The following is a 20297-nucleotide window of genomic DNA, read 5'->3' on the forward strand; positions in this document are numbered from 1 at the left end:
TGGCATCCTTTTATATCCGCCTCCCATTATTCATTAGTAAGCAGGTGTGATACTGACCAGACTAGGCCACATAGGAAAGGAATCTGGGCGAGATATACCTGCCCTCATCCACTATTCCCACATGATTCTCACATATCCCCCCCCTCTGCTCAGACCACTCCGGTCGAGCAATGACACCCCCCAAACAGTGCACTCGGGACAGGGCATCTGCATTCCCCATCTGTAATAATAATAATAATAATAATAATAATCTTTATTTATATAGCGCCAACATATTCCGCAGCGCTTTACAGTTGAACAGTTTCAAACACAACAGTCATAAGTAACAACGTTAACAATACAATAATTAAAGCGAAATAAGACGACCCTGCTCGTGGAGCTTACAATCTACAATGAGGTGGGGGGATACAAAGCACAGGTTTGTATTTACAATGATGTATTTACAATGACGGTCCAGCCATCTTCAGGGGGTGGGGGTTAGATGGAGATAGTGAATGGGCTACACACACACAAACATGACTTTGATTACTGAATGTGATAGGCCGCTCTGAACAAATGTGTTTTGAGCGAGCGCCTAAAACTATGCAAATTGTGGATGGTCCTAATATTTTGGGGTAGAGCATTCCAGAGGATTGGCGAGGCACGGGAGAAGTCTTGGAGTCGGGAGTGGGAGGTACGGATTAGGGCAGAGGTTAGTCAAAAGTCATTTGCAGAGCGCAGCGGTCGGTTAGGCCGATAGACAGAAATGAGGGAGGAGATGTAAGGGGGTGCCGCACTGTGGAGAGCTTTGTGGGTGAGAACAAGTACTATGAATTGTACCCTGTAATGAATTGGCAGCCAGTGTAACGACTGGCGAAGAGCGGACGCGTCTGAGAAACGATTAGCCAGATGGACAACCCTGGCTGCTGCATTAAGGATAGACTGGAGAGGGGAGAGTCGAGTGAGAGGGAGGCCAATTAATAGAGCATTACAGTAGTCTAGGCGGGAGTGGATCAGGGCGACAGTGAGAGTTTTTGTTGTTTCCATGGTGAGAAAAGGGCGGATTCTAGAGATGTTCTTTAGGTGTAAGCGGCATGAGCGGGCAAGAGATTGTATATGGGAGGTGAAGGAGAGATCGGAGTCGAACATAACACCCAGACAGCGCACCTGCTGTCGGGGTGTTATTATGGTGCCACCCACAGAGAGGGAAATGTCAGATTTAGGGAGGTTAGTAGATGGTGGGAGCAGAAGAAGTTCAGTTTTGGAGAGGTTGAGTTTCAGATAGAGAGCAGACATGATGTTGGAGACTGCAGACAGACAGTCAGTGGCGTTCTGTAGTACAGCAGAGGTAAGGTCAGGGGATGATGTGTACAGTTGTGTATCATCAGCATAAAGATGGTACTGAAAGCCAAATCTGCTTATGGTCTGTCCAATTGGGGCTGTATAGAGAGAGAAGAGAAGGGGGCCAAGGACTGAGCCCTGAGGTACCCCAACAGTGAGAGGAAGAGGAGATGAAGTGGAGCCAGAAAACAGAACACTGAAGGAGCGGTCGGAAAGATAGGAGGAGAACCAGGAAAGAGCAGTGTCCTTAATGCCTAGTGACTGGAGCCTAGAGAGTAGGAGAGGATGGTCAACAGTGTCGAAAGCTGCAGAAAGGTCGAGAAGAATGAGCAGAGAATGGTCACCATTACGTTTTGCTGTCAGAAGGTCATTGGTCACTTTGATGAGTGCAGTTTCTGTCGAATGTAGGGGGCGGAAACCGGACTGTGAAGGGTCTAGGAGGGAGTGAGTGGAGAGGTAACGGGTAAGGCGTGAGTATATCAGGCGCTCCAAGAGTTTAGAGATGAAGGGGAGATTGGAGACTGGTCTGTAGTTGTTTGTGCAGGATGGGTCAAGGGTGGGTTTCTTTAGTAATGGAGTAATGATAGAGTGTTTGAAGGAGGAGGGGAAAATGCCAGAGGAGAGGGAGAGATTAAAGATTGTAGTTAGGTGAGTTGTGACGACTGGGGAGAGAGACTGGAGGAGATGTGAGGGAATGGGGTCGGTTGTGCATGTAGTTGGACGAGAAGAGGAGAGGAGCCTGGAGACTTCTTCTTCTGTGATGGGAGCAAATGTGGAGAGTGAGCCAGGGGAAATGCAGGGAGGGATGGGAGTCACTGAACTTGGTGATTGGGAGCGGATTTCCTGACGGATATTGTCTATTTTCTCTATAAAGTGGGAGGCCAGGTCATCAGCGCAAATGTCTGTGATAGGGGCTTGTGCTTTTGGCCTGAGGAGGGAGTGAAAGGTGTCAAAAAGTTTCTTGGGGTTGTTGGATAGTGAGGAGATCAGGGTGGTGAAGTAGGTCTGTTTGGCGAGGTGAAGGGCAGAGTTATATGTCCTTAACATAAATTTGAAGTGTATGAAGTCTTCTGGTGTGTGTGTTTTCCTCCATAAGCGTTCAGCACACCTAGAGCATCGCTGGAGAAATTGGGTTTGCGATGTGAGCCAGGGCTGTTTCACTCTGTGTTTGGAGGTTCTGAGGGTGAGGGGTGCTACTTGGTCAAGGGTGCTTCTAAGAGTGTCATTGAAGTGATGTACAGCCAGATCAGGACAGGACAAAGAAGAGATTGGGGACAATGATGAGTGTAGGGAGTCTGAAAGTGTATGAGGGTTAATGGCTTGTAGATTTCTGACTGAATGGTAGGTAGGAGGGTGCTGGGGTGAGCGAGGATTTGTGAGTGTAAAGGAGAGAATGTTGTGGTCAGAGAGGGGAAGCGGTGAGTTATCTAGGTAGGAGATTGAGCAGAGCCGGGCGAAAACCAGGTCCAGGGTGTTACCGTCTTTGTGTGTTTCAGAGGTTGAGAGCTGAGAGAAGCCTAGAGAAGTGGTTAGTGATAGAAGCTGGGATGCAGATGTGGAAGTGGGGCTGTTAATGGGGATGTTGAAGTCTCCCAGGATAAGGGTTGGTAGTTCTGAGGACATGAAGTGCGGCAGCCAGGCAGAGAAATGGTCCAGGAAGTGGGTGGGTGAGCCTGGGGGCCGGTATATGACCGCTACTCTGAGGGTGAGGGGACGAAAGAGCCTGATGGTGTGGACTTCAAAAGAAGGGAATGAGAGTGATGGAACTGAGGGGATGACCTGGAAAGTGCATTGTGGGGACAGGAGTATGCCGACTCCACCACCAGGTCTATTTGTCGGTCTCGGGGAATGGGAGAATTGTAAGCCACCATGGGAAATGGCAGCAGGAGAGACAGTGTCAGAATCCTGAATCCAGGTTTCCGTGAGGGCCAACAAATTCAGAGAGTTTTTCAGAAAGTAATTGTGTAGGAAAGGAAGCTTGTTGCATACAGACCGTGGATTCCAAAGGGCACAATTGAAAGAAGGAGATGAAGGAGTGCAAGTGATATTAGTAAGATTATTAAGGTTTCGATGTGAGGTAGGGTAGGGGTTGAGGTTGGGGGATGGTGGACCGGGGTTGGGGGAGATGTCCCCTGAAATCAGTAGGAGCAGGAAGATAAAGAGCAAGTAGTTTTTGGAATTGTATGAAGATTTTATGTGCAGTGTGTTTGGGCAAGATGGGCTGAGGCTTTTTAAGAAGGTGAGAAGTGCATGGGAGCTGTACATGGGAGAAGCAAAGAGAGAGGAGCTGATGTATATGAGTCGTGATGGAGGGGGGATTGGTCGGTGAAAGTGGATTGCAAGAGAACATAGGAGGATAGGAATAAAGCACATGGTTAAAAGAAACAGCAGAGTGTGGGTTACCTGACTCCTGCCCTGACTAACTGCCATGTAATAACTGCTGTATCCCGACACTTATCTTCGTGACGCTTTGCTTCTGTGATGCGTGCACCCCCACATGCGTGCACCCCTATGGATGGTTCTAAATTTATAGTCCAGACTGCAGGGTCTGAAGAGATGGATTGTGGGAACTGGTTGAGGATAATTTGGCAGCTGGGGTCAGCACACCAGGGTTTTTTTTTTTTTTTTTTTTTTTGGGATGATCAAAGACATTCAGCCTGGCAACATCTATTTTAATACCTCCACCAGATAAGATCTACACTGATCCCAGTCATGGAAATACAACAGTGAGTTTTAAGTACAATGCACCAAATGATTTATAACAAAGAATTAGCAGACACATTAAACTATGTTTCTAGATGGTAAAGCAGCAGATGACACAGCAGACAGCAAGCAGAGGGAATTTTTACCATTAGAGTCTATTGCAGCAGATGAGACAGCAATCAGAGGTGGGAAGTTGTACCATTTGAATATGTTGCAGAAGACAGCAAGCAGAGGGAATTTTTACCATTAGAGTCTATTGCAGCAGATGAGACAGCAATCAGAGGTGGGAAGTTGTACCATTTGAATATGTTGCAGAAGACAGCAAGCAGAGGGAATTTTTACCATTAGAGTCTATTGCAGCAGATGAGACAGCAATCAGAGGTGGGAAGTTGTACCATTTGAATATGTTGCAGAAGACAGCAAGCAGAGGGAATTTTTACCATTAGAGTCTATTGCAGCAGATGAGACAGCAATCAGAGGTGGGAAGTTGTACCATTTGAATATGTTGCAGAAGACAGCAAGCAGAGGGAATTTTTACCATTAGAGTCTATTGCAGCAGATGAGACAGCAATCAGAGGTGGGAAGTTGTACCATTTGAATATGTTGCAGAAGACAGCAAGCAGAGGGAATTTTTACCATTAGAGTCTATTGCAGCAGATGAGACAGCAATCAGAGGTGGGAAGTTGTACCATTTGAATATGTTGCAGAAGACAGCAAGCAGAGGGAATTTTTACCTGTATGAAGAGAGAAGATGGATTTTAGTTCTGTGCCATGTAATAACTGCTGTATCCCGACGCTTATCTTCGTGACGCTTTGCTTCTGTGATGCGTGCACCCCCACATCTGTACCCCTGGGCGGTGCTCCACCGTAAAAGTGTAGGCCTGCAGGGCAAGGAACCACCGGGTCACCCGGCTATTCCTTTCCTTGTTCAAGTGCATCCACTTGAGAGGGGCATGGTCCGTGATCAGCCTGAACTTTCGGCCCACCAGGTAATATTTGAGGGCCTCCAGAGCCCACTTAATGGCGAGGCACTCTTTTTCTACGACTGCATACCTTTGCTCGTGTTTATTCAGCTTCCTGCTGAGATAGAGGACTGGGTGTTCCACTCCGTCCCTCACTTGTGAGAGTACTGCCCCGATACCGGTATCAGAGGCATCCGTTTGTACCACAAACTCGCTGCGGAAGTCCGGAGTCACCAGTACGGGCTGAGAGCAAAGTGCCCATTTTAGGCTATGGAAGGCTTCTTCAGCCGCTAAACTCCATTTAATCATGACGGAGTCTTTCCCTTTTGTAAGATCTGTCAGGGGGGTAGCGATGGCTGCAAAATTGGGTATGAACCGGCGATAATAGCCGGCGATCCCCAGGAAGGCTTGCACCTGCTTCTTGTTGACAGGTTGTGTTCAGTCCTGAACCTCCTGAATCTTATCAACCTGGGGTTTAACAACACCCCTCCCAATTACATACCCCAAATACCGGGCTTCTTCTAGCCCGATGTGACATTTCTTGGGGTTCGCGGTTAGACCTGCCTCCCACAGGTCGTCAATCACAGCTTGTACTTTCTGGAGATGAGTCTCCCAGTCCAAGCTGTAAATGACAATGTCATCCAAATAGGCCAAAGCATACCGCCTATGTGGCCTCAAGACTCGATCCATCAGTCTCTGGAAGGTCGCCGGTGCCCCGTGCAGTCCAAACGGCATATACACATACTGAAATAAACCTTCCAGCGTAGCAAATGCTGTCTTTTCTCTGGCAGCCTCCACCAGAGGGATCTGCCAATACCCCTCTGTTAGGTCTAGGGTCGTAATATACCGGGCTTTTCCTAACCGATCTATTAACTCGTCGACCCGGGGCATGGGGTAGGCAACAAATTTTGAGACCGCATTCAGTTTCCTGAAGTCATTGCAGAACCGGATGGTGCCGTCCGGATTAGGAATTAGCACAATTGGGCTGGATCACGCACTGTGCGATTCCTCAATGACTCCTAACTCTAACATTGCCTTCACTTCTCAGGAAACGGCTTCACGGCACGCTTCCGGGATTCGGTAGGGCTTTACGTGAACTGTGACACCAGGTTCCGTTACGATGTCATGTTTCATTAGCATAGTCTGCCCGGGTTTTTCTGAGAAAAACTTTTGGTTGTGAAGTAGAAACTGCCTGACTTCCGTCTTTTGCCGCTCCGAGAGAGTCTCTGCAACCCGTACCTCCAGTACGGTATGCGAGCAGACAGGACGGGCCAGCTCCGCTGACAAGGCAGACCGATCTTTCCAGGGTTTTATCAGATTTACATGATAAATCTGTTCAGGTTTCCGTTTACCTGCCTTGTATACTTTGTAGTTTACTTCACCAACTCTTTCCTTAATCTCAAAGGGGCCCTGCCACTTTGCCAGGAACTTACTGTCCACCGTGGGGACCAGGATCAACACCCTATCTCCGGGTGCAAACGTACGGATCTTGGCGCCCCTATCATAGATTCTTTTTTGGGCTCCTTGAGCCTGCATCATGTGTTCTTTGACTATAGGCATAACAGCCGCAATACGGTCCTGGATTTGTGTGACGTGATCTATCACCGTTTTAAACGGTGTGACTTGACCTCCCAGGTTTCTTTTGCAACGTCTAACAGTCCGCGAGGACGTCGGGCGTACAATAACTCGAACGGCGAGAATCCCTTGGAAGACTGGGGTACTTCCCTGATGGCAAAAAGCAAATACGGAAGTAAATAGTCCCAGTTCTTCCCATCCTTGTCTATCACCTTTCTCAGCATCTGCTTCAGAGTTTTATTGAACCGTTCGACCAACCCGTCTGTTTGAGGGTGATACACGGATGTGCGTAACGGTTCGATTTGTAACAATCGGCAGAGCTCCTTCTTTACCCTGGACATAAAGGGGATCCCCTGGTCGCTGAGTATCTGTTTTGGTATACCGACCCGACTAAACACATGCACCAGTTCCTTGGCAATCGTCTTGGTGGCCGTGTTACGCAAAGGGATGGCCTCCGGGTAACGAGTGGCATAATCCAAGATGACCAGGATATGTTGGTGTCCACATGCAGACCGTGGAAGGGGCCCAACTAAATCCATCCCAATCCTCTCAAACGGGACTTCAATAATAGGTAGGGGTACCAAAGGGCTACAGAACCGGGGCTTAGGTGCAGAGGCTTGGCAGTCAGGACAAGACTCACAATATACTCGAATATCGTGATGCATGCCTGGCCAAACAAAACAGTGTAATATCCTTTCGGTGGTTTTCTGGACTCCCAGGTGACCTCCCATCACATGTCCGTGGGCCAGGTCCAGCACCTGCCGCCGGTAGGGTTTTGGCATGACTAATAGTTGCACTGTATCTTCCCCCTTTTTCTCTACCTGATAGAGTAAATCATTCTCCAGAACCATGTAAGGATATGCCAGCCTAGAGCCAGGTTCTACGGGTACCCCATTTATCACTTTTACATTTGTCCTAGCCTGAGAAAGGGTAGGATCCTTTATTTGCTCACTTTGGAAGTCATCTTTCTGAACTTCTAAATCCGGCAAACGGGGAGTTGGACGGCTGTCAGCCTCCTCCTCTTCCCCGGTCTCCTCCGTATCACCCGCCATGACTGAAAACGGGAACTGCAGGTCATTTCCCGCAGACTCTTCCCCCGAGTCTTCCGGGGAGACCTCTTCCAGGGGTTCGGGACCCCCACGCGCCCTGGGAGAAGAATCATGTACACGATTACCCAAGGGCATCAACTGATTCTCCCACAATTGCCAGAAGTGGGGGAAATCCTGGCCCAGGATAACATCATGCAATAACGCCGGGACGAGTCCCACTTTATGTTGCACAGACCCATAGGAAGTAGTAATGCATATGACCGTGCTGAGGTTCGAACAGGTGTCTCCATGCACACACGTTACAGAAAATTTGTCTGATGGTCCAGTCAGGGCTGACACCAGACTGGCCTTCACCAGAGTCACCACACTTCCCGAGTCTAACAATGCCACCACATTTTTGCCATCAACAGTTAAATCACACAAGTGTTTTTCCACATCCATTTGACCGGCATTCACACTCACTACCCGTGCAACCATAGACATGTGGTTTTTAGAGTCTGTGACGTCGCACTGCATGGGTTCAGTAGTGACCGGACAGTTCGCAGCAATATGTCCCATCTCTTGGCAGCGGAAACACCTAACGGGCCCCTTGCTTAGACCATAGTTCGTTACTCTCGGCCTCGCAGTGCGGGCAGTCCCATTTTCCTCCCCCACTGTCTTTGGGATTTTTCCATCTCCCCTACTCCCTGGAACAGTCTTACCGGTTCCACGTGGAGATGATGAAGAACGAGGTGGGGTAACGTCGTCTCGGAGTCCTTCCGCCATGGAGTAACGTTCAACCAGATCCACCAGTTGATCTGCCGTCGTAGGATTTCCATGGCTTACCCACTTCCTCAGGGCTGGCGGTAGAGCTCTCAGGTACTTGTCCATGACGACTCTCTGAATTATCTCTGGCGCTGTCAGCACCACGGGTTGTAGCCACTTCTTCGTCACGTGGATCAGGTCGAACATCTGTGACCGCGGTGGTTTATCCAGCTGATAAGTCCATTGATGCACTCTCTGTGCACGGACAGCGGTCGTCACTCCCAGCCGGGCCAAGATCTCGGCTTTCAGTTTGTCAAAGTCCTGCGCAGCTTCAGACTCTAAGTCATAATAAGCCTTTTGGGCCTCACCGGAAAGAAACGGGGCAATCAGGCCGGCCCATCGTGCCTTTGGCCATTTTTCTCGTACCGCCGTCCGTTCAAACGTGGTCAGGTATGCCTCGACGTCATCTTCGGTTGTCATCTTCTGCCAGTACCGACTCACATGAATCACTCTCGACTCGGCTTCCAGGTTAACCTCATGTAGGCTTGCCAGGCGCTGCGCCACCTGCTGGAGAAGCGAACGATCGGTAGCTGTCATGTCCACCAACTCCTTCAGCTGGGCCATCATCACCCGATTAGCTTCTTGCTGGACGGCGGTGGACTGTACCAGCGCTTTCACCACGTCCTCCATGCTCATGCTTGTAACGTGATGCCCGCGTTCTCCACCACAATGTGATAAAACACTCCGGGATCGCCTTTGCTGGGGTCAAAGGTCACGTGCGTTCAGCAGGAAACTCAGGCGCAGAGCTGGGATTCGTGTATAACTGACCCTGGGTCAGGTTTATTAACGGTGAAAGCAATGCAAAAAGGAAATAAAACATAAAACAAATCCTTGCCTGTCCGGCACTAACTAAACAATGGACAACCTAACTACCAACTGGCGGGCTTCTCCCGTCCAGCCAAACCACAGTTGCAGTGGGCACTGCTTCCACTCACATGTGTCTCTCACACAGACAGGCTCTCTGTGTTCCCAGGCTGAGACACTCACACAACCACCTGGCATCCTTTTATATCCGCCTCCCATTATTCATTAGTAAGCAGGTGTGATACTGACCAGACTAGGCCACATAGGAAAGGAATCTGGGTGAGATATACCTGCCTTCATCCACTATTCCCACATGATTCTCACAAGGGGTAATTGTAAATTTCCGTCTATATTTCCGGAGTCAGACACAGACACTCACAGGCTCAGTATGGATTACACTAGAATATAAAAAGTAGAAAAAGGGAAATGTATTCGAAGCGTCCACCAGTATACATTGTTGGGGTACTTTTAAATCTTCGTATATATTTCAGTCTCAGTAAGCCAGTCCAGACTCTCCGCTACTAGAAACTAGATGGATACAAGTACAGACAGAAAGTCGAGTGTTTGCAGAAATTTGGGAATTACTGATCACCGGAAAATCTTCCAGTAGATTTCCGCAGAGGCGATGCTGTCCCTCAATTACTTTGTCTGTGGAGACAGCAAAAACGGTCATTTGTGAAGAAAAGATTGCTGTATCGCAGTAGCGTGGATCCCATCACCGTTACTCGTCTCCATCAAATTGTGATCACAGGGAGAGCTGTAGACATGGTCCTCACTGCCTATCATGATGTGTCTGGTAACTTTGGAGTGCAAAAGACAGAAGCTACAGGCCATAGGCAATTCTATTGGATTGCCATGAGAGGAGACATTGAAAAATGGTGGCAGGAATGTCACATGTCTGTGACTGGGAAAACTGTGAAAGCTGATCATAAAGCACCACTGTATACGATTGTGAGTTGACGTCCATTACAAATGGTAGCCATTGATCATCTTAAGGTAGAGGCCAGCAGGACAGGCCATAGCAACATCTTAACCATCATCGATCAGTTCACCAAATTTTGTAGTGGCCATCCCTGTGAAGGATTTAACAGCCCAGACTACACAGTGGTGGAGCAGGGAGAGGTAAGTATTGCAACTTGCAAGTGCTGTGGCCATGAGCAAGCGGGGGGACCACACGTGGACAATGGTACAGGCACAGGGTCCCTCATAGTATGCCGGTGTGTCTGACGGCGAGTGGGCCCCCTCACCATTAGAGACACTGTATTGTACTATGAGGGGCCCTGTGCCAGTGCCGTCGGCGAAGAGTGGGCCTACCCACCTGTTCGGAGCAACGGCACTTGCCTGGGTGTGCTAGGTGGTGACCCCAGTCCTTTAGGTGGTGGGCAGCCCAGCTAGGGAGGTTTAAAAGATGGCATATGTTGATATGTAGGCTGTACATTCAGCAGCTGCAAATGGAGGAATTTGACAAGTCCGAGGAAGAGGAGGACAAAGGCGAGCCAAATTTCTGGCAACCTATGTGTCATCAGGAGAAGGTGGGACAAAATCCTTTGAAACCCATGCATGGTACTTTTTAATGAAGGTTAGATCATCAACATTTTGGGTAGATAGACGGGTCCTTTTATCTGTCAGGATTGATCCAGCAGCACTGAAGACTCTTTCAGATAGCACACTAGCAGCAGGGCAAGCGAGCTCCTGTATGGCATATTGTGCCAATTCAGGCCAGGTATCCAGTTTACAGGCCCAATAGTCAAAGGGGATTGACCTTGAGGGAGAACATCGATATGGGAGGAGAAGTAGTTTGTAACCATAGTGACAACTGCTGTCTCCTGTCACTTGCAATCGATGCAGCATTACCAGTCGTGTGAGCGGTACTTGAGAAATCATTCCACAACATGGTCATGAAACCCCTGTCTCCAACACCACTTCAGCTGAGTGCACCATGAACATCTCTTCCATTTTGCCCACTCGGGCTCGTGGGAGAACCAGCACTGCTGCTGTGTTCTGGGAAAGCCTCAAACAAACGGTTCACCTGAGTTGCTTGTTTGTTCGCCAATATTATCATTAGGGTATCCTGTGGCATGATGTGTAATTTGCCTTTATACCGTGGATCGAGGATGCTGACCAGCCTGTAGTCGTCATTCTTCATCATTTTGGCAATGTGGGGGTCCCTTTTTAGGATCCGCAAAACATAATCACACATGTTGGCCATTGTTCCAGGTGTCAATGATGCACTGGCAGTGGTGGATGGAGGAGCACTTTCTGGCAAATCCACATCCCTCTTGTCACGCACAAACCCTGTACCTGACCGAGCCACGCCAACATTTTCTCTTGCCCCCAGAGAAGCATCCTCCTCCCCAAAATAATCATCCCCTCATCCTCCTCCTCCTCTTCTTCCTCCACCTCGTCCAGGTCAGTTCACTGACCAGACAATGGCTGACTGTCATCAAGGCTTTCCTCCTCCTTCTCCTCCTGTTCCTCCTCCGCTGCAGATGCCTGATCCTAAATGTGCATCAAGCTTTGCATGAGCAGACGCATAAGTGGGATGCTCATGCTTATGATGGCATCATCTGTGCTTACCAGCCTTGTGCATTCCTCAAAACACTGAAGGACTTTACAGAGGTCTTTCCGCTTTGACCACTGCACACCCGACAACTGCATGTCTGCCCTCAAACTGCCTGCCCGTGTATCCTCCCACAAATGCATTACAGCCTGCCTCTGTTCGCACAGCCTCTCAAACATGTGAAGGGTGGAGTTCCACCTTGTTGCAACGTCTATGATTAGGCTGTGCTTGGGGAGGTGAAGCATTCCCTGCAGCTTCTGCATATGACTGGAGTGTACGGGCGAGCGACGGATGTGCGAGCACAGACTTTGCACCTTTTGGAGCAGGGCTGTTAACTCAGGATAATTGTTTAGGAAGCACTGCACCACCAGGTTCAAAGTGTGAGCCAGGCAAGGTATGTGTTATGAATGAGTCACCGAGGAGGGAAAAAAAAAAGACAACAAGCTAAGTCTCAGAAAACCAGAGAAGTTGGTAACTATGCAGATTGCAGATCCCTAATCTTAACCGCACAACTAGCAGCAGTCGTGGAGCATTCCTACGATGGTCCTAGACGCCTTGTCACAACCGGAGAGCTACATAAGCCTAAAGCAGGAAAAGAGAAAAACTAACTGCCCCAGAGCAGACCCCGAAGGAAAGACAGCCCCCCACATGTATTGACGGTGAAACAAGATGAAAATACAAACAAAGGCAGGAAAATAGGCTGAGCAAACGATGGGGCCCGGCTAACTAAAAAGGACAGGAAAGGAAAGACCCTGTCTGCAATCTGCCAAAAAAACCTACAAAAATATTGTCCAACACTTCTGATAGAAAAATTAACCCTGAAGTCACTAGACTTCAAAACCTATATCAGCACTCTGAAATATTCTGAGACAGAGCAAAAAGAGACAAGCTAATAAGGGACAAAAAGCAGATTGGCAAATACTGATAAATATGAGTGGAACTTCAGCATAGCCCCAGCAGGGGCAGGCTGATTACACAAGAAACTGAATTGACCAACAAGCCCAAGTGTGAACATAAGCAAAAAACAAACTTAACTTGAGAAGACTGGAAGTGAGCCGAAGTCCAGGACCTGAGAAGCAGACTGAATCACCAGCACTAGGATAGGGCGTCGGCTGTCCTATAGCCAGTCTGATTCTCCAGAGATCCAATCATTATCTTCCTCATCAGGTGGCACATCACTACCACTTAAACCAACCTCACTACCTCCTGTCACCACCAGAGGGAGAATGGAAGGGAAACTCTCAACTGGTGGAGCAGAAAATGAGTTCATAACAGGTATGGGTATGAGTTTTGCAAGGACTATGGCTGCCACAAAATTCTGGCCATTATCACTGACTACCTTGCCTGGCTCAAGATGTATACTGCCCAGCCATGACTCAGTTTGTCGATGCAAGTAGTCGGCCAGTACCTCCGCTGTGTGTCTGTTTTCGCCCAAATACATCATCTTTAAAACAGCCTGCTGCCGCTTACCACTAGCTGTTCGATAGTGGGACACCTCGTGTGCAACACTGGCAGCTGGGAATGGAGTGCTCGTGCGACTGCGCTCTGTGGACGAGCTTTTGCTTCTGGAGGAGGAGGAGGGTCGAACGCCTACAGCCAACTGTTTCCTATACCGTGGGCTAGGCAGCCCTGTTCCACCGCCACTGTCCCCTGTGGAGCCTGCATCCACCACATTAACCCAGTGTGCAGTGATGGACACGTAACGGCCCTGGCCATGCCTACTGGACCATGCATCTGTTGTGAGGTACACCTTTCCACTCACTGATTGTTTGAGTGCATGGACAATGCGGTCTTTCACATGCAGGTGGAGGGCAGGGATGGCTTTTTGAGAAAAGATGTGCTGACTGGGTAGGTCATAGCGTGGGACAGCTTAGGCCATGAGCTCTCGGAAAGCTTCACTTTCAACCAAACGGAAGAGAGATCAGTTTGGCAATGTAGGCGTTCAAAGCCAGTGTACGCGGATGAGAGGATGAGTACTTTCTTGTCCTACTCAGAGTCTTTGGTAGGGTGAGCTGGACTTGAGAGCTGCATATGGGGGAACTAGCGGTGGACCGGATGGACTGAGAGGGGGTTGGTGATTCAGTGTTGTGTTGCAAAACCATTGTGATTCCCTAGCGACTTTGGCCTTGCGACGACACCTCAACTTTTATTGCTGGTGGTGTGCTTACCGGTGGCGATGGGCTTACAGTGGGGGAAGCGATGGAGCGTTGCTGGCTACCTTCAGTCGGAGCAGGTGCACATGTGGTACCTGAAGTTCTGTAGTCTGCCCACGCTTGCAAGTGCATGGTGGTTAAATGTCTAAGCATGCAACTGGTATTCAAATTTCTGAGATTTTTCCCTCGGCTAAAGGTCCTTCCACACTTCTTACAGATAACCTTTGCCTCATCAGTAGGATTTTGGACAAAGAAGTTCCACACTGCACTCTTCCTACTATGGTTTATAATTTTCAGGGCTTGCACACTGTGCTAATTTGACCATGTGGCAAAGCTGTCCTGCACCTCTTTTGGTTTTTGTTCCACGTTTTTGAACAGCTACAGGCCTACCAGATAACTGCTGCTGCGATGTCGATGCCTGCTGCGTATCCTTCTCCTCATCTGAGCTATTGCCAGCGGCACCCTCTTCCCCTAATGGATGCCGATCTGAGTCAACAACTGGGTCATCCATCATCTCCTCTTCAATTTCATCTGCACCTTCCTCTGTGTCATTGTGTAAGGAGGTATAGTATGCAGGAAGGGGCACCTGAGTTTCATCAGGGTCAGATTCTGGCTCAGTAGAATGCGAGGGCAATGTAGTGCTCTGGGTCAGTGTACCAGCAGAATCATCTAGCAGTGGCTGTGCATCAGTGCACTCCATGTCAGATTCATCTTGGACTGGGAAATTTAGGATTTGACTGGATAACCCAGGCATGGTATGTGAAAACAGATCCATGGAGTAATATGAAGTGTGGGCTGCTGCATCCTTCACTTTTGGTGGGGGTGAAGGACACAAGGAAAGGTGTTGTTCCTGACCAGAAGCCTGCACTAACGACTCAGTGCTTCCAGGTTTTGAAAGTTCAGAAGAGGAGGCAATAGAGCTGGTGGCGGTTTCAGCAATGTAAGCCAAAACCATTTCCTGATGCTCCGGCTTTTAAAGCGGTTTTCCTAGTCCCAGAAAAGGGAACCTTAGAGGCCTTCTTGTGCCAGATCAAGACGCAGGCTCAACACCTCCTGCCTTAGCTGCTATTGTGCTTTTGGCATATCCAGCAGATGCACCACCGCCACCACCATCAGTACCAGCTGTCCCCCTTCCCACGTTCGTGTCCTCTTCCACCATACTTCCTCATGTTTGTGAAAATGTAACAAAAATACCAGCAGATATATGGTACTGTATGAGGAGCATACAGCTGTATAAGGTGTAGGTAAAAATTTAAATCTCTGTATATATTTCCTTAGTCACAGATGCTCTCCCAGAATGTATTTGACCGTAATCCAACCAGCAGATATACAGTACTGTATCAGAAGCGGACAGCTCTATACGGTGTATGTATGGAAAAATTAAAATCTACATCTATTTTTTTACAGAGTCACACACAGATAGCATGTATTTGTCCGTGATAACAGCCGGTACACGGTAGTGTGTGAGGAGCGTACAGCTCTATACGGTGTATGTATGGAAAATTTTAAATCTCCATCTATTTTTTTACGGAGTCACACACAGATAGCATGTATGTGTCCGTGATACCAGCCGGTACAAAGTAGTGTGTGAGGAGCGTATACCTCTATACGGTGTGTGAAAAAATTAACACTCTGTAACTGTGCAGAAAATCAGAATAAAAGTTTTTTTGCTTTTAAAAAAGCAGTCTTCACAGCAGTGTGCACACAGCAATGCAGCTGTCAGGTAGCCTTATAAGGCAGCCTAATAACCACCAGCGCTGCTGCATGCACAAAAATCCTCCCCTGTCCCAGCACACTAACTGTACAGTTGAAATCGCTTTCAGAAGAAGCACAGTTTTTTTTTCTTTGTTTCGTAACACTCTCCCTATTGAGAATCAGCAGCAGCAATCTCTCCCTATGCTAAGATCAGCAGAAGTAAAATGGCGGTCGGTGGTCAGGGCTTTTATAGCCACTGTGACGCCACACAAAGCAAGCCAATCACACGAATGCCCTTCTCTAAGATGGTGGTGGCTGCTGCCGATGTCATCGCGTTGCCCACAGTGTGTGTCCTTGATGATTGGCTGAGAAAAGGCGCTGGAAGCATCATGGGAAACGCGATTTTGGCGCGTGGGTCGGCGACCTCATGGCCGACCTCATGCTATGGTCGGGTTTCGATCGGCGAAACCCGACTTTAGCGAAAGTCGGCGACTTATCAATTTGACCGACCCCTTTCGCTCAACTCTAGTGATGATGTCTGAAAAGCTCAGAGGAATTAATGGTGCTATATAAGAGAGTAAAGTAAATAAATAACCCTACATGGCTAGGGGAAAACTCAAGGCAGAAATACCATTGGTGCAATTAATGCAGCTGTACAGGGCCCATTATCACTCCCAAAGCATGTGGAATTTTGCATAGTGATGACCTATTAGACTGCAAAGACACATATACTGTATTTGCATAGGAGCCCTCTTGTGTCAGTGTCTGCTATTGGGGAAAACAGATGGTAAATGGTTTCAGACAGCAGATTCAGGCTTATATTGTAAAAAGGTCCAAAAATTATTCCTGTTTTGGGGCATATGAGTGCCTTGCTGTTGTATATACACATATGCGATGCAAATGTAAAAAGTGTAATTTTGATGCAGTTGATTGAAAAAGTTATCCTTGATAATGGAGTATCCAGAACTTACCACTTTGATAAAAGAACAATTTTTCATAATCCATCCAAAAATTATTCTTTCAAATAAGGAAACAAAACAGGAGTTCTCTATTGAACATAACAATATAAAGTCATTAATGGATTGAAAAGTGTGCTATGTACAACATTAATGGGGTTGTTCGGCCTTTTTGCTAAAAGTCAGCAATCAATCTCTGTGACTGTTGACATCTGCATCCTCCCCCAAAGCAGAAACAAAACTTTTCTTTCCCTATTTTTTTATTTTTTTAAATATTTTCTACTGCTAAAAGAAGTATGTTTTCTTAAAAAAGTCATAGGTTGACAAACATGAGCTGTATGTTGTCTATTCCTGGACTGGTGCTACGCTATGTATTTTCATTGAATATAGTGTCTGGGCTTTGGTGCTTTCTCTTTGCTTATTGACTTTACAAATAAACAAGAAAACTGTTCCTGCTCCACAAAGCAATGATTTCTTCCATATACAGCAATAGGTCAAAACAAAGTAATTGCAGCCATCTGCTCACAAAATGGAATAATTTGTCATCTTTTACAATTTTAGAGACATAAAATATGAGACAGTGCAACATGTTTTTAAACAGGCTAGTTGTTATTTCTATTTATCATCCATTTATAGTGACTGTCAGCACAGGATGACTGTTCAAACCAAGTACAGGTCCTTGGTGCATCATGGATTGGCCAATTATTTAAGTACATATTCCCAATTGATGGTTTTCCACCTATTTCCACCCTTCTTTGGCTCTATAAAGCCTAAGCTGAAAATCAAAAAAGAGTGGAGGAGGGTTGAGATTGAGGAAAAACAGCATGATGAGAAGATGTATTTAAATGATTTTCCCTGCCGTGCTGCAAAGAGCGTTGGTATTTAGTTTGAACAGTCATTCTGTGCTGACCTTTAACACACCAAAGGGAGGATATGGATAGTCACCAGTGTTGCAACAGTCTTATACTGTACAAGCAGACTCTGACAGTTGCTGAAAAGTTGCAGTAAGTATCCAGAAAAGAGAATATGAAAGGCAGTAATCACCAGTTTCATCTGTGAATTAAAAGTCCTTTATTTCAAAGGTAATCCAGACATCCATCTAGCAGTAATGCAGTGTGCAGAGAGAGACATGCAAGGGAACAGGTGGAGATGGCCGTTTTGGGCTCAGATAGTGCTTCTATGGGTCTAGCTTGAACCCGTAGAAGTTCTATGTGAGCGCGGAGCAGCCTTCATCCACCTGTTCCCCTGCATGTCTTCCCTTGCACTCCCCACTACCGCTAGATGGATGTCAGGATTAAAGTGCAGAGTAAAGTACTGCAGTGCGCAGGCGCTGGACCTCTCTCACCTTTCCTGGCACCTGTGCACTGCAGTGCTCTCTCTGCCCTCAACAGGGCAGAAAATTACACCTGCGCAGGAGCGTGACAGAAGCAAGAAGGAGTACGTCATCGCTAGAAGATGGGAGGTGCCAGACCCGGACCTGTGACAACCATCGGACCGGACCGCCCCCCCGGATGAGTATAATATAACTCGTTTTTCTTATCTTTCAGGTTACATCGGGGGCTTATCTACAGCATTACTGAATGCTGTAGATAAGCCCCTGATGTCAGTGGCCGCATCTCATAGGTCAAAAATGAGGTGACAGAATCCCTTTAACACATATTTTCTCAATAATGAATTGCTTCTGGGTTGGTTTTAATTTATTTTTAATTTTATTATGCAGTTATATGCTCTAATATAATTATTTCCCTTCAAAATATTTGGGTCATTGCCTATTTTCTCTTTGTAAAATCAGATAAATATCTGTTACTTAAACAAATGTAATTTACTAATAATAGAAAAAAACAGGAAAAATAAGTATTTGCTGAGCTTAGATGTAATTTTTTTGTCATTTATTACTTTAAGCATTCTATAAAGCGGAAGGCAATGCAGCAAACAATACACCATGTGCAGAATTATTAGGCAAGTTGTATTTGAGAGGATTCTTATTATTATTGAATAACAACTATGTTCTCAATCAACCCAAAAGACTCAAAGATATCAAAGCTTAATATTTTTGGAAGTTGGAGTGTTTTTTTTTAGATTTGGCTATCTTAGGAGATGTAAATACTTATGCCCCCCCCAAAAAATTGAGAAAAGTATTCAAGCAGTGATACCTTTATTGGCTAACCACAGAAATTATATTTGCAAGCAAGCTTTCAAGGATCAAAAGGCCCCTTCATGAGGCTAGATTACAATATTATTTTGTATTGCTATCTTAGGAGGATATCTGTTTGTGCAGGTAACTATTACAGTGGAGAATTATTAGGCAACTTAATAAAAAACAAATATATACCCATCTCACTTGTTTTTTTTCACCAGGTAAACCAATAGAGCAACACAAAATTTAGAAATAAACACTTCTGACATTCAAAAACAAAACCAAAAATATCAGTGACCAACATAGCCAACTTTCTTTACGATGACACTCAAAAGCATTCCATCCATAGATTCTGTCAGTTGCTTGATCTGTTTACGATCAACATTGCGTGCCGCAGCCACCACAGCCTCCCAGACACTGTTCGGAGAGGTGTAATGTTTTGACTCCCTGTAGATCTCACATTTTAAGAGGGACCACAGGTTCTCTATGGGGTTCAGATCAAGTGAACAAGGGGGCCATGTCATTATTTTTTCCTCTTTTAGACCTTTACTGATCAGCCACACTGTGGAGTATTTGGATGTATGTGATGGAGCATTGTCCTGCATGAAAATCATGTTTATCTTGAACGATACCGACTTCTTCCTGTACCACTGCTTGAAGAAGGTGTCTTCCAGAAACTGCCAGTAGGTCTGGGAGTTGAGCTTCACTCCATCCTCAACCCGAAAAGGTCCCACAAGTTCATCTTTGATGATACAAGCCCATACCAGTACCCCACCTCCACCTTGCTGGCATCTGAGTCGGAGTGGAGCTCTCTGCCCTTTACTGATCCAGCCTTGGGCCCATCCATCTGGCCAATCAAGAGTCGCTCTCATTTCATCAGTCCATAAAACCTTAGAAAAATCAGTCTTAAGATATTTCTTGGCCCAGTCTTGATATTTTATCTTATGTTTCTTGTTGAAAGGTGGTCGTTTTTCAGCCTTCCTTAGCTTGGCCATGTCCCTGAGTATGACACACCTTAAGCTTTTTGATACTCCAGTAATGTTGCAGCTCTGAAATATGGCAAAACTGGTTGCAAATGGCATCTTGGCAGCTTCACGCTTGATTTTCCTCAATTCATGGGCAGTTATTTTGCGCCTTTTTTTTATCAACACGCTTCTTGCGACCCTGTTGGATATTTGCCATGAAACGCTTGATTGTTCGGTGATCACGCTTCAAAAGTTTGGCAATTTCAAGACTGCTGCATCCCTCTGCAAGACATGTCGCAATTTTTGACTTTTCAGAGTCCGTCAAATCTTTCTTCGGACTCATTTTGCCAAAGGAACGGAAGTTGCCTAATAATTAAGCACACCTTATATAGGGTGTTGATGTCATTAGACCACACCCCTCCTCATTACAGAGATGCAAATCACCTGATTTACATAATTGGCAGTTGGCTTTCAAGCCTATACAGCTTGGAGTAGGACAGCATGTATAAAAAGGATGATGTTATCAAAATACTCATTTGCTTAATAATTCTGCACCCAGTGTATAATGGCTCGAGACACCATGCTTCACATTATAAGAGGAAATTCTATAATAT

This window comes from Dendrobates tinctorius, unplaced genomic scaffold, assembly GCF_039654945.1.
Source record: "Dendrobates tinctorius isolate UK_male_01 unplaced genomic scaffold, ASM3965494v1 ptg000064l, whole genome shotgun sequence".
Lineage (NCBI taxonomy): Eukaryota > Metazoa > Chordata > Amphibia > Anura > Dendrobatidae > Dendrobates > Dendrobates tinctorius.